The 16,393-nt window shown below is 46.8% G+C and overlaps 1 pseudogene across 1 annotated transcript; it reads right to left on the bottom strand.

Moving 5' to 3' along the window:
- Positions 1–12,736: 12,736 nt before the first annotated feature.
- On the bottom strand, positions 12,737–15,146 carry LOC311590118 (annotated as a pseudogene). Its single transcript has one exon. The product of its transcript is annotated as an uncharacterized misc_RNA (transcript).
- Positions 15,147–16,393: the final 1,247 nt, after the last annotated feature.

Below are 16,393 nucleotides of genomic sequence, written 5' to 3'. Positions count from 1 at the left end.
CATTGGTTTGCCGCTCCCTCAATCTCTGCTCCATCTTTATCCCTACACTTCTGTAGGCAGGACAAAATTTGGAAGTAAGGTTTTAAGGGTGGTGTCTTCCTCACTCCGCTGGAAGTAGAAAAAAAGAAAAAAAATCAAGCTGAGCCAGCCATTAGAAGCAAGTCAGTAAACAGCACCCCTCCACAGTTTCTACATCAGCTTCTGCCTCCAGCTTTAACAAAGAAAAAATGTAGAATTTATTCTATTTAAGGTATATTTCAAAATATGTAGTCCAAAGAACTCAAAATTGAGCATCCATAGATTGGCTCCCTTAATAACTCATTCCCTGAGCTTCAGCAAGGAATGTAGCATCAGGTTCCTCAATTGAAAAATAAAGGCCTTATACTTGGTGATCTCTCAACTGAGCTTTCAAGGTCTAGTTGACTATTTTTTTTTTTCAAGACAGGGTTTCTCTGTGTAGCTTTGGCTGTCCTGGACTTGCTTTGTAGACCAGGCTGGCCTCGAAACTCACAGAGATCCACCTGCCTCTGCCTCCTGAGTGCTGCGATTACAGGCGTGCATCACCATGCCTGGCTTACTTTAATTTTTTATTTATCTTTTGACAATTTCGTATATGTATGCAACATATCATGACCTTGACTCCCCTTCCCAACCTCCCTGACCATCCTACAATCAGGACTCCTCCCCAGTTTCATGTCCAGATGTGGTGGTGGTGGTGGTGGTGGTGGTGGTGTTTTGAGACAGGCTACCCTAGAACTCACTTGGTAGACCAAGCTGGCCTCAAACTCAAAAATCTGTCTGCCTCTTCCAGTCATGACATTTTTAAAAGTAGTCATGGTTGTAGAAATTATAAACCCAACTTATGACTCTGATCACTTTAATTTTAAAAAGTTTCAATTGCACTAACATGCAAATATAACATTATAAGAAAGAAATTCAAATGACATAATAAGTTCTTTCTCCTGTCTCCCTTTCCATAATTCTAGACAAGGCCTGTCTTTCCAGGCTACCATGTATTTGTCCAGGCTCTCTTTGTTCTTGAGGAGGCCGTGTCCTGTGGTTACACACGAAGACATGGCAGGGTGCTGCAGAGTCACCAAACTCTCCACCACTTAGCTTCTCATCCGAAACTGGCAACAAGGCACCACCTCCCTTGAGCGCGTTCTGAGAACTCTGTAGCAGGCGTTCAAAGCACTTAGAACCTGCCCCGCAGGAAGTTCTATTGAGACTGATAAGCTTCTTACTGTTGTGTAATAAAATAGCTACTTACATCTCTCAATTCAGAGGAAGAACATGCAGTACAACCCTGCAGCCTAACTCGGAGAAGTGATTCAAAGCACAGGGTTGCATGCAGGTGTGCTTAGGAGAATGGATCTGAGACTACTCCCTCACAGGTCTAAGGCCCAAGGGTTGCTGGGTGTCCCCAAGCCTCATCAAAGTTCTGTTGTTAACATTTCTGGGCTTTATTTAATAGAAGAGGTATTTAAGGGTTGGGAGGAGGAGTAAAGACCATTCAAGGGAGTCCCAGCCTTGTTGCCTTCACTGAAAACCAGCAGAGGATGGCAAAGAGTGGAAGCAGAACGTAGGCAGATATGCTGCTTAGGCTGGTGAGATGGCTCACTCGGCAAACCCATTATCTTCCAAGTGCAAATACCTGAGTTCGATACCATAAACCCCCAAAGAAAACCAGGCTTAAGGGGCGGGTGTTGGAGTGAAGGCCCAGTGGCTAAGAGTACTTGCTGCTCTTCCAGGACCCGAGTTTGGCTCCCAGCACTCATGTTGGGTGGCTCACAATCGCCCAGAACTCCACGTCAGTGGCAATTTAATGCTTCTGACCCTTTGGGCACCTGCCCTCAATGTGTACGTGCCCACATGCCCACACCCATGCACATAAAATATTAACAAGACATTTTTTGAGACTGGGTCTTTCTCTATGTCCCTGGCTGTCCTAGAACTTACTACGTAGACCAGGCTGGTCTCAAGAATACATTTTTTTAAAAGCCAGGAGTGGTAGCACATGCTTATGATTCCAGGATTGAAGAGGCAAAGACAGGTGAATCGGGGATCTTTAGGTTCAGTGAGAGACGCCATGCCAAATGTAAATAAGTAAATGGTGGGCACCCGGGGTTGGTCTCTGGCTTCCACAGATAGATGTATCTGTACACACATGAATACACACGTACATTCCTGTGGTGGTGTGCATAGGAATGGTCCCCATAGACTTCATGTGTTTCAATGCTTGACCATAGGAGGTGACACTATTAGGAGGTGTGGCCTTGTTGGAGGAAGTGTGTCACTGTTGGGGATGGGCCTTGAGGTCTCCTATGCTCAAGCTTTGTCCAGTGTGGCACACAGTCCTCTTCTGCTGCCTGCAAATCAAGATGTAGAACTCTCGCCTCCTCCAGCACCACGTCTGCCTGGACACTGCCATGTTTCCCATCAGGCTAATAATGGGCTAACCCCTCGGAACCTGTAAGCCAGCCCCAATGAAATGTTTTCCTTTACAAGAGTGGCCATGGTCACAGTGTCTCTTCACAGCATTAAAACCCAAATCAAGACAATGACGAAATAAATAAATAAGTGCCCTCTTTGATGAGTACCTAAGCTTTGTTTCTAGACTCGCACAGGAGGGGCCAGTGCTTGCTCTGTTGTTTACCAGCATTCAGTAGATTTTTATTTCTTAGAACAGAGTGTTTTAATGAGGGAAAGTCTGCTGGGTAGAGTTAGACATCCGTGGCGTGGGAAGGCAAGACTTTCAACTTTCAGCCAAGAAAGAATGAAGTACCACCATTTCTTCCACTCAAGCTCGATCAATATTTCACCTTTACACATAGCGATAAGAGCCTGTATCAAAGGTCCAGCAGTTGCTGGTCTGGAATAAGGAAAATCCAAAGTGCCTGACTGAACTGCACAGCCTCTGCTCTGCTCAGTTATCAGATGCCCCCTCTGCTGGGGTGGACCCTGCATGAGCAGGCGATTCTGTTGGTGTGTTGACAACTCACCTGGCAGAGTGTGTCCAGGCAGTGCCCTGCTGGAGAGACAAAGGGCAGGGAGAAAAGAGATGTCCTTGTTCATTTCCCTTGCTTTCTTGGCTGAACGCCATATCAACATATTTCCAAGAGCAGCCAACCTCTAGTAGCACTGTGAACTCTGGCCCTAGTGGTGTGATTCAAGAGCCCTGCACCCTGGATTACTACTTGGTTTCCTCTAAAACTGCCTGGCAGCTTACACTTAGATACAGTTGTTCAGTTTAAAAATCATTGTCTTAAGATGCAAAGGTCTTTGGGACATTTCCTTAAAGCAGTAAGTTGTCAGTCAGTTGTTCTGTGTCTGCTATGACTCTTCGAGTCTTTCTTTCTACCAGCTGCCTAAAGCCGTCAAATCTAAACAAAACAAACAAACAAAAAACGGCCCTCACTTTAAGCAACCCTTGGCATGGTGGCAATGCCAGCACTTAGGAAGCAGAGACAGGCAGTTCTCTGTGAGTTCAAGGGAGCCCAGGACAGCCAGGGCGGTTACACAGAGAAACCCTGTCTCAAAAAAAAAAAAAATTCCTCACCCCCCAAAAAAGGTGGTCAAGATGAGTGGTGTTGTTATGACTATTGTTGTTTCTTGGGTTGTCCAAAATTAAAAGGAAATCAATTTGTGTCCATGACGGGCTATGAATATCCACGAACTCTCCAACACATGGTGACAATCCAGTGTCTTGCAGCTTAGTGTGAAAATCTGTGACCTGAGGTGGTAAAATCACAGTCCCTTCATCACCACCAATTTTAAAAAAGTGTCTTGATACTATAATGCCCAAGTTCTGAGGTCATAAACTGAAACTGGTTAAGGACAGCAAACTACACCGTGCACTGCTAATGCTAGTGGGAAGCACAGCATACACGTGAAGAAGGTCTTCCACAGGCCTGCACCCGAGCCCCATCTTGCAGGCTCACACTTATGGCCAGGAAGAGAAATTACAGCAAGCCATAGACTTTTCGGTAAAGTTTTAATGTACTTATTTCCTTCGTTATTATTTCAGTATGCTTGTGATAAACTAGCATTTGCTGCTATTCACTCATAACACCTGCTATTCGCTCAAGACTATTTGTTTAAAAATATATTTCTTAAGAGCAATTGGGTCAGTTTACTAATGCTCTTGCTCATGAAGACGTTATCTTCTAACATAATCATCTGTGAGAAAACATTATCTCACTCACAGAAATAATGAATTATAATCCCAGGAAAAAAATAATGTTTACTGCCTCTGTTTTGAGTCAGGGTCTCTTGTATCTCAAGCTGAATGTGAACTCAATATGTATCCATATATCCTGATAGTCCTGCCTCTACCTTCCGAGTACAGGATTCCAGTGTGTACCCCCACCTGGGTTTATGAGGTCCTTGTGGGGACTGAGTCTAGCATCTTGTGTGTTCTAGGCAAGCACTCTACCAACTAAGTCACGTCGCCAGTCTGAGGCCTCTTTGTTTTCTAAGTTTACCCCCAAGGATTTTGTTACAGTAACAGAAAGTTAACATAGTAAGTGACCAAATAGGCACATGGAAATATTTAACTAAAAATACTAAGTTGGAAAAAAAATTAGCATTTCAAGAACTTCATAAGTAGTGATTTACATTTATGTAAATTAACATCCATGCCTCAATAAAACGTTAGCATCTTTATTCTTTTATAGGCTCTTACTTTGAAACAATTTCAAACTATGGAAATATTGTTATATTCCCAGCCTGGAAAAATACTTTATGGCATAAAAAATGTTTATTAAAATAGCACCAGGCATTTGGGAAAATGTAAAACATGCCAAATAAGTCTCTAAAATGAAGGGAGGAGATTAAAGTTGAGGATCTTAGACAACCAAAGCCACAAGGCAGCGAAGATGGCTTTCACAGAGACATCTCCATGAGAAAGGCAGATGCTTGGGAACTTCCAAAGGTAGCTTCTGGCTCTGCCACTCTGTTCACACCTCCAGAGCTTCCAGAAATAGGCACCTTCTCCCCCAAGACACCAGCGCATTTGAGCAGAAGTGCACAGCTGAAGGGGCCTGTCAGGCAGGCCTCTCAGGTCGTTTACATTTTTGATAAGTGAGAAGAGCAGGTTCCTGACTGCTGGCTCAGGGGACTTATCGCTGAGAGGCCACGAGGCTCCTGCTAAGGGGGTGGATATGATATCAGAAGCGGAGGCTGGAGTCCAGCCCTGTAACTGTGAAGACAGCCATGGTTAAGCAACAGAAATGGCAGAGGAAAGCAGAGGCAGAAATCCCCCCAAAAGCCACAAGGGCAGAGCCTTGCTGCTCTGTAGTTGTGCGTGGACAGACAGGATCCATTGCCTGTAGATCCCCCAGCAGCTGTGCCCAGCCAGGCATGGGGCTGAGCTCATGCTATCCTACATTTTCCTGTGTGACCACAGCTGGCTAAAGGGTACCTGCTTCCGGAGTCTTCCAACAAACAAACAACAATGCAAACAAGGGGGTCTCACTACCCCAGACCATCCTCAAACCCACTATGTGGCAAAGAATGACCTTGAACTTCTGATGGTAGCATCTCCGCTGCCCGAGGGTCAGGACTACAGGTACCCCAGTGCCACACCGCAGCTGCCTTATGCAGTGCTGGTGATCCAGCCCAAGGGCTCAGGCCCAGCTATTGAGATGCAAACCTGGCTTTTTGATGGGAGTGGAGGCGGGGCTATCGCTTTTTAACAGAGCCCTCTTGTGAGAAAGGCAGGTGCTCTGCCCAGGGCGGCAGGGAAAAACTGAACTTTCACGTTCCTCCAAAAGCTTAAGAACGGGCAGCTGGGAATCTGACAGCTCCTTTTCTTCCATCTTTTCCTTTAGTTTTCACTGAGCTCCCAGGGGATGGCAGGGCCCCTCTTGTGGCAACTTTGCAGATTAGACTTCTGCCCATCATCACTTGCTTGCTGTGGTGCACATCTGCGATCACAACCCTGGGGGTCGGCAGTAAGTCGGGCAAGAACATTACTATGAAGTGAGTACCAGGCCATCCATTGAAGGAAAGAAGAGTTGAGATTAAAAACAGTAATTTGTTTTGTATTTTGGTTTGAGGTTTGATATCCTTTATGTTGAAGTTAATTACTGAGTTAACTTTTATATCTAATTAAATATAGTGTTTTAATTCTAAAACTTTACCATCTACTGTCGAGTCATAACACTCTAAACCCTCATCCAGAATTCTGTTGTTATAATTCATTATTAGTGGGGCATGCGTGCCTGCCTGCCTGTGTGTGTGTGTGTGTGTGTGTGTGTGTGTGTGTGTGTGTGTGTGTGTGTCTGTGTGTCTGTGTGTATGTGTTTGTGTCTGTGTGTCTGTGTGTGTAGGCAGATACGTGCTCATGTGCAGGTCAGAGGACAACTTTGGGGTCTGTGCTTCCAATTCCATACTTGATCTTCAGATGCTAAGCCTTCTTGCTACATACAAGAGTCTGGGATCATCTTCGGCAGAATGCTGTGGCCAGCACCTCCACTCAGCCTCAACTCTGGATACAGTCTCTCTCTGTAGCCCAGGCTAATCTAGAAGTCACTGTGTAGCCCAGGCTGGCCTCAAAAACTCTCCGTCTTCCTGACTCAGTCTCCCAAGTGCTGCAGTGTGCCTCCGTGCCAAGTGCTGCCGTGTGCCTCCATGCCAAGTACTACAGTGTGCCTCCATGCCAAGTGCTGCCGTGTGCCTCCATGCCAAGTGCTGCAGTGTGCCTCCATGCCAAGTGCTGCAGTGTGCCTCCATGCCAAGTGCTGCAGTGTGCCTCCATGCCAAGTGCTGCCGTGTGCCTCCATGCCAAGTACTACAGTGTGCCTCCATGCCAAGTGCTGCAGTGTGCCTCCATGCCAAGTGCTGCAGCGTGCCTCCATGCCAAGTGCTGCAGTGTGCCTCTGAGCCAAGTGCTGCAGTGTGCCTCCATGCCAAGTGCTGCCGTGTGCCTCCATGCCAAGTGCTGCAGTGTGCCTCCGTGCCAAGTGCTGCCGTGTGCCTCCATGCCAAGTACTACAGTGTGCCTCCGTGCCAAGTGCTGCCGTGTGCCTCCATGCCAAGTGCTGCAGTGTGCCTCCATGCCAAGTGCTGCAGTGTGCCTCCTGCCAAGTGCTGCAGTGTGCCTTCGTGCCAAGTGCTGCAGTGTGCCTCCATGCCAAGTACTACAGTGTGCCTCCATGCCAAGTGCTGCCGTGTGCCTCCATGCCAAGTGCTGCAGTGTGCCTCCATGCCAAGTGCTGCAGCGTGCCTCCTGCCAAGTGCTGCAGCGTGCCTCCATGCCAAGTGCTGCAGCGTGCCTCCTGCCAAGTGCTGCAGTGTGCCTCCATGCCAAGTGCTGCAGCGTGCCTCCTGCCAAGTGCTGCAGCGTGCCTCCATGCCAAGTGCTGCAGCGTGCCTCCTGCCAAGTGCTGCAGCGTGCCTCCGTGCCAAGTGCTGCAGCGTGCCTCTGCCAAGTGCTGCAGTGTGCCTCCGTGCCAAGTGCTGCAGTGTGCCTCCATGCCAAGTACTACAGTATGCCTCCATGCCAAGTGCTGCAGCGTGCCTCCATGCCAAGTGCTGCAGTGTGCCTCCATGCCAAGTGCTGCAGTGTGCCTCCATGCCAAGTGCTGCAGCGTGCCTCCATGCCAAGTACTACAGTGTGCCTCCGTGCCAAGTGCTGCAGCGTGCCTCCGTGCCAAGTGCTGCAGCGTGCCTCCTGCCAAGTGCTGCAGTGTGCCTCCATGCCAAGTGCTGCAGTGTGCCTCCGTGCCAAGTGCTGCAGTGTGCCTCCATGCCAAGTACTACAGTGTGCCTCCGTGCCAAGTGCTGCAGCGTGCCTCCGTGCCAAGTGCTGCAGCGTGCCTCCGTGCCAAGTGCTGCCGTGTGCCTCCGTGCCAAGTGCTGCAGTGTGCCTCCGTGCCAAGTGCTGCAGTGTGCCTCCGTGCCAAGTACTACAGCGTGCCTCCTGCCAAGTGCTGCCGTGTGCCTCCGTGCCAAGTGCTGCAGCGTGCCTCCTGCCAAGTGCTGCAGTGTGCCTCCATGCCAAGTGCTGCAGTGTGCCTCCATGCCAAGTACTACAGTGTGCCTCCATGCCAAGTGCTGCCGTGTGCCTCCATGCCAAGTGCTGCAGCGTGCCTCCATGCCAAGTGCTGCAGCGTGCCTCCTGCCAAGTGCTGCCGTGTGCCTCCGTGCCAAGTGCTGCAGTGTGCCTCCTGCCAAGTGCTGCAGTGTGCCTCCGTGCCAAGTGCTGCAGCGTGCCTCCTGCCAAGTGCTGCAGTGTGCCTCCGTGCCAAGTGCTGCAGTGTGCCTCCATGCCAAGTACTACAGTGTGCCTCCATGCCAAGTGCTACAGTGTGCCTCCTGCCAAGTGCTGCAGTGTGCCTCCATGCCAAGTGCTGCAGTGTGCCTCCGTGCCAAGTGCTGCAGCGTGCCTCCATGCCAAGTGCTGCAGTGTGCCTCCATGCCAAGTGCTGCAGCGTGCCTCCATGCCAAGTGCTGCAGCGTGCCTCCTGCCAAGTGCTGCAGTGTGCCTCCGTGCCAAGTGCTGCAGTGTGCCTCCATGCCAAGTACTACAGTGTGCCTCCATGCCAAGTGCTGCCGTGTGCCTCCATGCCAAGTACTACAGTGTGCCTCCTGCCAAGTGCTGCAGCGTGCCTCCGTGCCAAGTGCTGCAGCGTGCCTCCGTGCCAAGTGCTGCAGTGTGCCTCCATGCCAAGTGCTGCAGTGTGCCTCCGTGCCAAGTGTTGCAGTGTGCCTCTGTGCCAAGTGCTGCAGTGTGCCTCTGTGCCAAGTGCTGCAGCGTGCGTCCGTGCCAAGTACTGCAGTATGCCTCTGTGCCAAGTGCTGCAGTGTGCCTCCGTGCCAAATGCTGCAGTGTGCCTCCGTGCCAAGTGCTGCAGTGTGCCTCCATGCCAAGTGCTGCAGTATATCTCCATGCCAAGTACTGCAGTGTGCCTCCATGCCAAGTGCTGCAGTGTGCCTCCGTGCCAAATGCTGCAGTGTGCCTCCGTGCCAAGTGCTGCAGTGTGCCTCCATGCCAAGTGCTGCAGTATATCTCCATGCCAAGTACTGCAGTGTGCCTCCATGCCAAGTGCTGCAGTATGCCTCCATGCCAAATGCTCATGGCTCTTTACCAGCTAGCTCTCAACAAGGACTATTTATCTTTTGAAGACAAGGTCCAAAGCATATTTATCTTTAAAACCCCACACCCAGCAGACTGCCTGGCAAGGAATAAGAACTTATAATAAAACAGGGACTAGAGAGATGATTCCCTAATGGTTAAGAGTATTAACTGCTCTTACAGAGTCCTGAGTTTACTTCCTAGCACCCATGTTGGGCAGCTTATAACTACCTGTAACACCAGCTCAAGACATCCAACACCCTCTTCTAGCTTCTGTGGGCCTCTGTACACAAATGCATAGAGTCACAACAAACACACATATAATTTAAAATAAAATAAAAATAGTTGGGCACAGAGGTACACGCCTGTAATCCCACCACTTGGGGAGGCAGAAGCAGAAGGATCTCTGTGAGTTCGAGGCCAGTCTGGTCTACAAAGTGAGTTTAAGACAGCCAAGGCTACATAGAGAAACCCTGTCTTGAAAAAACAAATAAATAAATAAGCTGAAGCAAGAGATGCCTAGGGAAGATTCCAGAACCAAAACATTTATGAGTCTCATACCCAAACTTTTATTATTTATCCCACCACTTTTATATAATTAGCATTACTATAATTATCCTGTTTTACAACATGATATTGAAAGTAGATATGCAGGCTTTACTTTATGCTCAATAGCTCTGAGTTAAATTAGAGAAATAACAGTTAATGTGGTCACTGAGTAAAATGTAAAAATCTTACTGCATTGTTAAGTGAACTGAGAAATCTTTTGTACTCAGTATTTCTGTTGGGTGAAGTTGGATCCTAGACAAGTGTGATTCCTGCTCCCCTAAAGAATATCACAGGTGGGGGAGAAGCTCCAGAGAAGTGTTTATCAAGTAAAGATGGCCACAATATATTTATACTTCTCATTTGATTATCTTCCTATAGGAAAACAATAAAAATGGTTATGAAGAATTTAAATAAAACAGTTGTTACATGCAAAGGAAATGGCATGATATGTAGAATCACTGTGTAGATTCTGAACTAAGTTAAGAAAGAAAGCATCCAAGACAAGGCTGAAGCCCACCCCTTACACTAGTGACTAAAAAGAGAGAGAAAACTGGATTTGGAGATGAGCCTGCCTGAGCCAAGCAAGGTTCTTCCAGCAGATGCTCTCAGCATCTCCTCTGGTTGTACTGGAGCTCTCTTTGTAAACCAGGCTGGCCTGGAGCTCTCGTTGTAAACCAGGCTGGCCTGGAGCTCTCTTTGTAGACCAGGCTGGCCTGGAACTCAGAAAGATCCACCTGCCTCTGCCTCCCAAGTGCTGGGATTAAAGGCGTGTTTCACCACGCCTGGCTCCTCATCTCAATATTTATAGCAGGCCTGAACAAAGATATTTCTTCTGTCTAGTGCTTCCATGGTCACCAGGTCTGTGTCTCTGTATCTCTCTGTCTGTCCTCTCTCCTACACCTAGACATGAGCACACAGACATCACAGGAGTGTTTTAGAGTGAAGGTGAGGAAAGAGAAGACTAAACATCTTTCACACACTTTACACGAAAACTCTGCTGTACAAAGCTGGGCAACAAGGAACAACTCACTCTCCCCATCTTTCCCTGTGTCTGGAACATGGAGGAAGAGCCCTTGCAAAAGTCTAGGTGAAAGGCAGCTACAAGGTCCACTAAAAGTCCTCTGATGGAGCTATGTAGAGGCTTGTTTAGCATCCAAATTTGCTAGGTAGGGGTGAGGGTGAGGATATAGCTTAAAAGGAGAGTTCCCGAAGCCCTGGGTTTGATTCCTAGCACCATGTAAACTGGGCATAGTGGCAGATACCTGTAATCCTAACACTCAGGAGGATTCCATGTCACATTTAGCTATATAGCCAACTGAGGACAGCTCAGGCTGTCTCAAAGGTGTCACACATGAGAAAGCTGCGATTCTGACGCAGCTCCATGGCCTGTGTAAAAATAAGTCAAGGTATCCAGTTCAACTCTGGGACCAGGGTGCCAGTGAGTCTCATGAGTAGCAAATTTGGCTAGAAGAGGGAGAGCAGAGACACTAGTAGAGACAGGCTTTAAGAAGGGTAGCTGGTGCTGGGTTACTCAGAGAAGGCAAAAGGGGAGTGAGCTGGGCTCCAGGCATAGGGCAAAATTTAAAACTTGAAAATACAGTAGTCTGTAGTCAAAACTCTATTTTTTTTCAGTTTGCATTTTAATCCTAAATTTATTCAACACAGTCCATTCTCTTTACACAAGTACAAACACAACCGTATCTAAAATACTACAAAGATATAAAACCCAAAACAAACGTTATAGTACTGACTATACACTAAAAGCAAAAGGGTCTGCCACATTTGAAGCCCTCTCCATAAGGAGGTTCTTTGGTGTGCAACATCTTCTTTGAGGAAGGCTGGGTATTGCTAGGAGTTACCCTGTCTTGTTGTCATAGAATCATTAATATAATAATAATAATAAAACACCTTTAAGCTGGGCAGTGGTGGTGCATGCCTTTAATCCCAGCACTCAGGAGGCAGAGGCAGGTGAATCTCTTTAAGCTTGAGGCCAGCCTGCTATACAAAGTGAGTCCAGGACAGCCAAGGCTACACAGAGAAAGCCTGTTTCAGAAAAAACAAAACAAACAAACAAACCACCTTTAAATGCCATGTTCTGTAGGTCTCTGAGGCTTTCGAAGACCTTATCTAATTATTTTACCTTATATATCTATAGAATCATATGTGTCTGTTAAACCTATGACCTATATTCTTGTGGTAAAAATAGACTAGTAATTGACATGACCATGATTTGATCAACTAACAATTAGTTTGTATTACTTAATTATCCTAAACATCCTGCAATAGCACTTTCAAAGTATTGAAAGTAAGCCCTGTATTATAATTGAGTTGTATGGGTACAATACCTCATATTAAAGTAGAAATATGTATAATGTGTGTGAAGAATAATCTTACATTTGAATTCCATACCAGTGTGTCAAAATTAAACTTATTTTGCATCAGTATACAAAAATCTATACCAATGAATTAAAAATAACTTTATTTGTGAGTAACAATTAAGACCTTAAGTTGAGGTATGGATTCAATAATTTACTTTTTTCCTGTCATCCCTATATCTTTCTATATTTCCCCTTCTTTCTTTCCAACCCCTATCTCCATACCAATGAAAGAAAGATAGGGGAAAAGAGAGACATCCCTGAGTCCAACCTCGTTTTCTCTTTGAATAAGAACAATACTAACTATAACCAACTCCCATTGAAAATAATCATTTGCAGCTCAAAAGAGCAACCAAAAACCTACCCAATTAAGTAATAAAAATTAATTGTTAGTTTATCAAATAATGGTCATCTCAATTACTAGTGTATTTTCATCACAACAGTATACATCTGAGATTTACCAGATAGATATGATTCTATAGGTAGATAAAGTAAAATAGATAAGGTCTTCAAAAACCTTAGAGATACAGAATATGGCATTTAAATGTTTTTATTATTTTAAAGATTCACTTGCAATGAGACAGGTTAACTCCTGGCAACACCCAGCCTACCTCAAAGAAGATGATGAGCATCAAAGAACCACATGGAGATGGCTTCAAATGTGGCAAACCAGCCAGTGGGCAAAATGTCCTCATTTCTGCCACAGACAGAATTCTGCCTAAAAATGGGCACGTTTGTATACAGGCAGAATCGGTGGCCAAACTCTACCCAGACAGAGTAAGCAAGTCCTCAATAGTTCCTGCCTCACAAATACGTCTGTCAGATATATTGAGCCAGAAGGCTGAAGATGATGCTCTAACATTATAGAGTTTTTGGTGACTGTTACACAGCAAACTGTCTCTGTCATCTTCTCATTTGGGAAGCTGCTAACCTGCACTTCCAGTTTACTGAAGTAATTAAGTTTTATTCCTTCTCAAGTCTCGGATGGGGTTGAAGACGAGATAGTTTAGTTTTACAATTAAGTTTAGTGGCTTAGGGGCTAAGATTCGTTTAAGTCTAAATGTTTTAATTAGATAGAGATGAGATATGATAGATATTGATTTACACTCAGAATTTTAGACTCAGATAGGAAAGATACTTTCTTCAAGGTTGACAAATACAAATAACCAAAACACTATTAATTTGTATTATTTTGTGGTTCTTCTTGCTGTGTGTAGCGTATTGTATTTAATGTGTAAAAAATTAAATTAAAATTTTAAAGCAAAAAGGTAATGTACACACTGCCAAGGTTAGCCTGCAACATCACCATGAATGGCAGGTGATAATGGGGAGAGGGAAGGTTCCACGAGGACCCTGTAGAAGTAAGTGGCTTACCCAACTTCAGAGAGTAACAGAGACACAGGGACAGACAACTATATATGAAGACCCTTTCAAAGGTGTTAAAAAAAAATACCCTAGAAGTTGAAAAGCACTCAGGCCTAACAAATAGCAGCTTGGTCCTTTCCACACATGCAACACAGCAACAGCAAGGGTGTGTGACCGGGTTATCTGACCAGTTTCTAGGTCATCTGTGGAAAATGGTGTGCTGCCATACGGAGGCTTACTTGTCCCAGTAGGCTCTGCCACCAAACAAGCTCTCAAGAACTGGACGGGGTGAATTTTCTAGCCAGAAAACTACAGGGTACCTCTATGGGCACAGTCCTGAGTCAACAGTACCTCTGCAGCCAGTACCCGCCACAGAGGAAATTTCTCAACTTCTCTCTTCAAAGCCTAACCTGATAAGGGATCCTTCCCTACAGATCCTCTTTGGCTAGAGAAAGAATAAAACTGAGCCCAAAAGCATAAGCTACAGAGGTGCGCATCAACGTCCCTGCTTATCGAGAAGACTTGGAACTGGTGTGGCTCTGGTGGTGGTGGCCATCTAGGAGATCAAGACCTCCCAGGCTCAGGGGACCTGCACCTTGGGGAGTGAGACCTCCTCCTCATCCGTGGGGAGTGGCCTGTGCCACATGGGAGGCGGCGGGAGCATTCTCCTTGGTAGGCTGAATCGCCGAGTTGGGTGGCCGAGGCCAGGGTGCCAACACAGCAGTTGCAGCGATCTCTTGGCTATCAATTTGTCCTCCTTCCATGTGCTTCAGCGCCTTCTCCGCTTCATCTGGATTCTCGCATTCCACATACGCATAGCCGTTGGAGAGGTTAGGGTGCGTCCTCTCTACAGGCATGTCAATCATCTTAATTTTCCCATCAGTAGAAAATATTTCCATGATATGCTCCTTGGTCACGTTCCTGGTGAGCCTCCCAATGTGCACTTTGGTGGGTTTAGGTGAAGGGCTCCGCCTTTTCCTCTCCTTCTCATCTCTTTTAAGTGGCTTGGGTTTGGAGCGAGAACACCTCCTGTTGTCATGCCTACGCAGAGATGAGTTTAGGGAGCCAGAGGAGCTGCTGGATGGAACTCGAGCTTTGAGAGGTACTGGAACTACCTGAGCAGCTGGATGCAGAGGACCAGCTGGAGCCACTGCTTGAGCCTGTGCTGGTGCTGGAGGTTGAGCTGGACCAAGAGCTGGTGCTGCTGCGTTCCCTTGGAGCACTGCATCTCTTCCGAGTCTTATCCCAGCCACGATCCTTGCCCCTTTATCTTTAGAGCGATCCTTGGACTTCTCGTCAGAGCGGCTCTTGCGTTTGGTGGGAGAAAGAGGCCTAGTGCTGAACTTTTTATTATTTTCTTTGACTCCTAGCAAGCTCTTCTTTTTCACCCCTGATAAATCCATTCTCCCCTTCCGAGGTGTTCAAAGCAGCAATGTCGGCCTCACTTACCTGAACTCTCACTTATAACTTGAATCTGAGAACCGATGCCTAATCGACTGCAATTTATGCCAAGAGCAGCATCTACCTGAGGCTACCACCTCCTCCCTCCCTCCTCAGATCCCTGCCCAAAATCTTATTTATGAGCTGCAGAGATGACTCGGCAGTTAGGAGTATTTCTTGTCCTTTTAGAGGACCCAAGTTCAGTTCCCGGTAACCACGTCAGCTACCTTACAGCTACTCTAGTTGCAGGGGAGCCAACACTCTCTTCTGGCTTCTGTGGCCACCTCCAACACAGATACTCACACATATACATAAATAAGAATTAAAATAAAAACTATCTATCTTTATATTTTAAAAAATATTTTTATTAATGATGTGAGAATTTTACATAATATATCTTGATCAAATTCACCTCAACTACTCCCCTTAATTCTTTCTCATCCTACCCTCATACTTGAATTCTTAGTAGTCTTGCCTCTGCCTCCTGTGCTACGATATCTGGATGAAATAGCTACTTTCAGAGGAGGACAGATCGCCTTAGGGCTTATAGGGGTATGAGGAGTGGAAACTTGTCACTCTCCCCCAGGAAGGTGGATTCTGTCTTTGGGTTCATTCACACCTTTCTCTGTGACAGTTTGAAGGGTGATACCTCCTCAGCCTTCTCTGAAAGATTGGCTCAAGAGTCTCCTGTAACATCTCTTAAACACAGTAAGTTTGAAATCCATCAAGAAGATCTGACCTTGGGAGTAGGGGTGCAGGAGAGCCCAGGGGTGTGAGCATGGGGGAACATGCTCCAAAACTTGTCTGCTGTGGTGGCATGGGCAAAGGCGAGACGCCCTCTCCCCCCGAGCCCCTCAACACCTATGGCAGGTGGAAGAGCTGGTCCTGAGGTCATAATAGCAGGAGAGCTGTCCCCGACCCTCACCAGCCACAATACTCAGGAAAGCAGGCCCTGCACCTTACCTGGGCAGCACAGTAGAGCTGACATTGTCATGGCGATTTCGATTCAGCAAGCCCCAAGGGCACAGAAGCAGGAGATCTGTCTGTGCCCCTTGCAGGCTGTGGCATTGGATGAGCTAGCCAGGGCAGTGCTGGAGAGCCTGCCCTGGTGGTGTGGGTACAGGAGAGCTGGCAGGCTGACAAACTCAGTTACCACCCAGGCCCAGATCCGGGGCTTTGAGTTGGCCCATCCCAATATCAACCCCATCTATGAACTGCTGGAGCTCATGAAAAGGCCAGTCTAGCAGTTTCAAAGCTGCAGGATCTTTATGACCCAGGGCAACAACAGTATATCTGAGGGGAGTCCCAGTGAGGCTCCAGTATTGACAGAGTAGCAGAAGCCAGAGGCCTCAAACCGGACTGATTACTCATTGCAATGAACATTTGCAAGCAAAGAAGTGTGGACAAAAAGGCATACTGTGCGACACACTGTGACACACTACAGCTTCCACAATGAGATTTTTTTTTTCTGTTTTGGGAGGGAGGTTGCAAGGGCACAGGATGGGTATGAAGGGATAGGGAAATGAACAGGATTGGGGTGCATGATGTGAAATTCACAAAGAACCAATAAATAGTTATATAAAAA

The sequence above is a fragment of the Acomys minous genome, assembly GCF_964271855.1.
Source record: "Acomys minous genome assembly, chromosome: 19".
Taxonomy (NCBI): domain Eukaryota; kingdom Metazoa; phylum Chordata; class Mammalia; order Rodentia; family Muridae; genus Acomys; species Acomys minous.
Note: the sequence above shows the minus strand (reverse complement) of the source record. Positions and strands in the feature narration are given on the sequence as shown.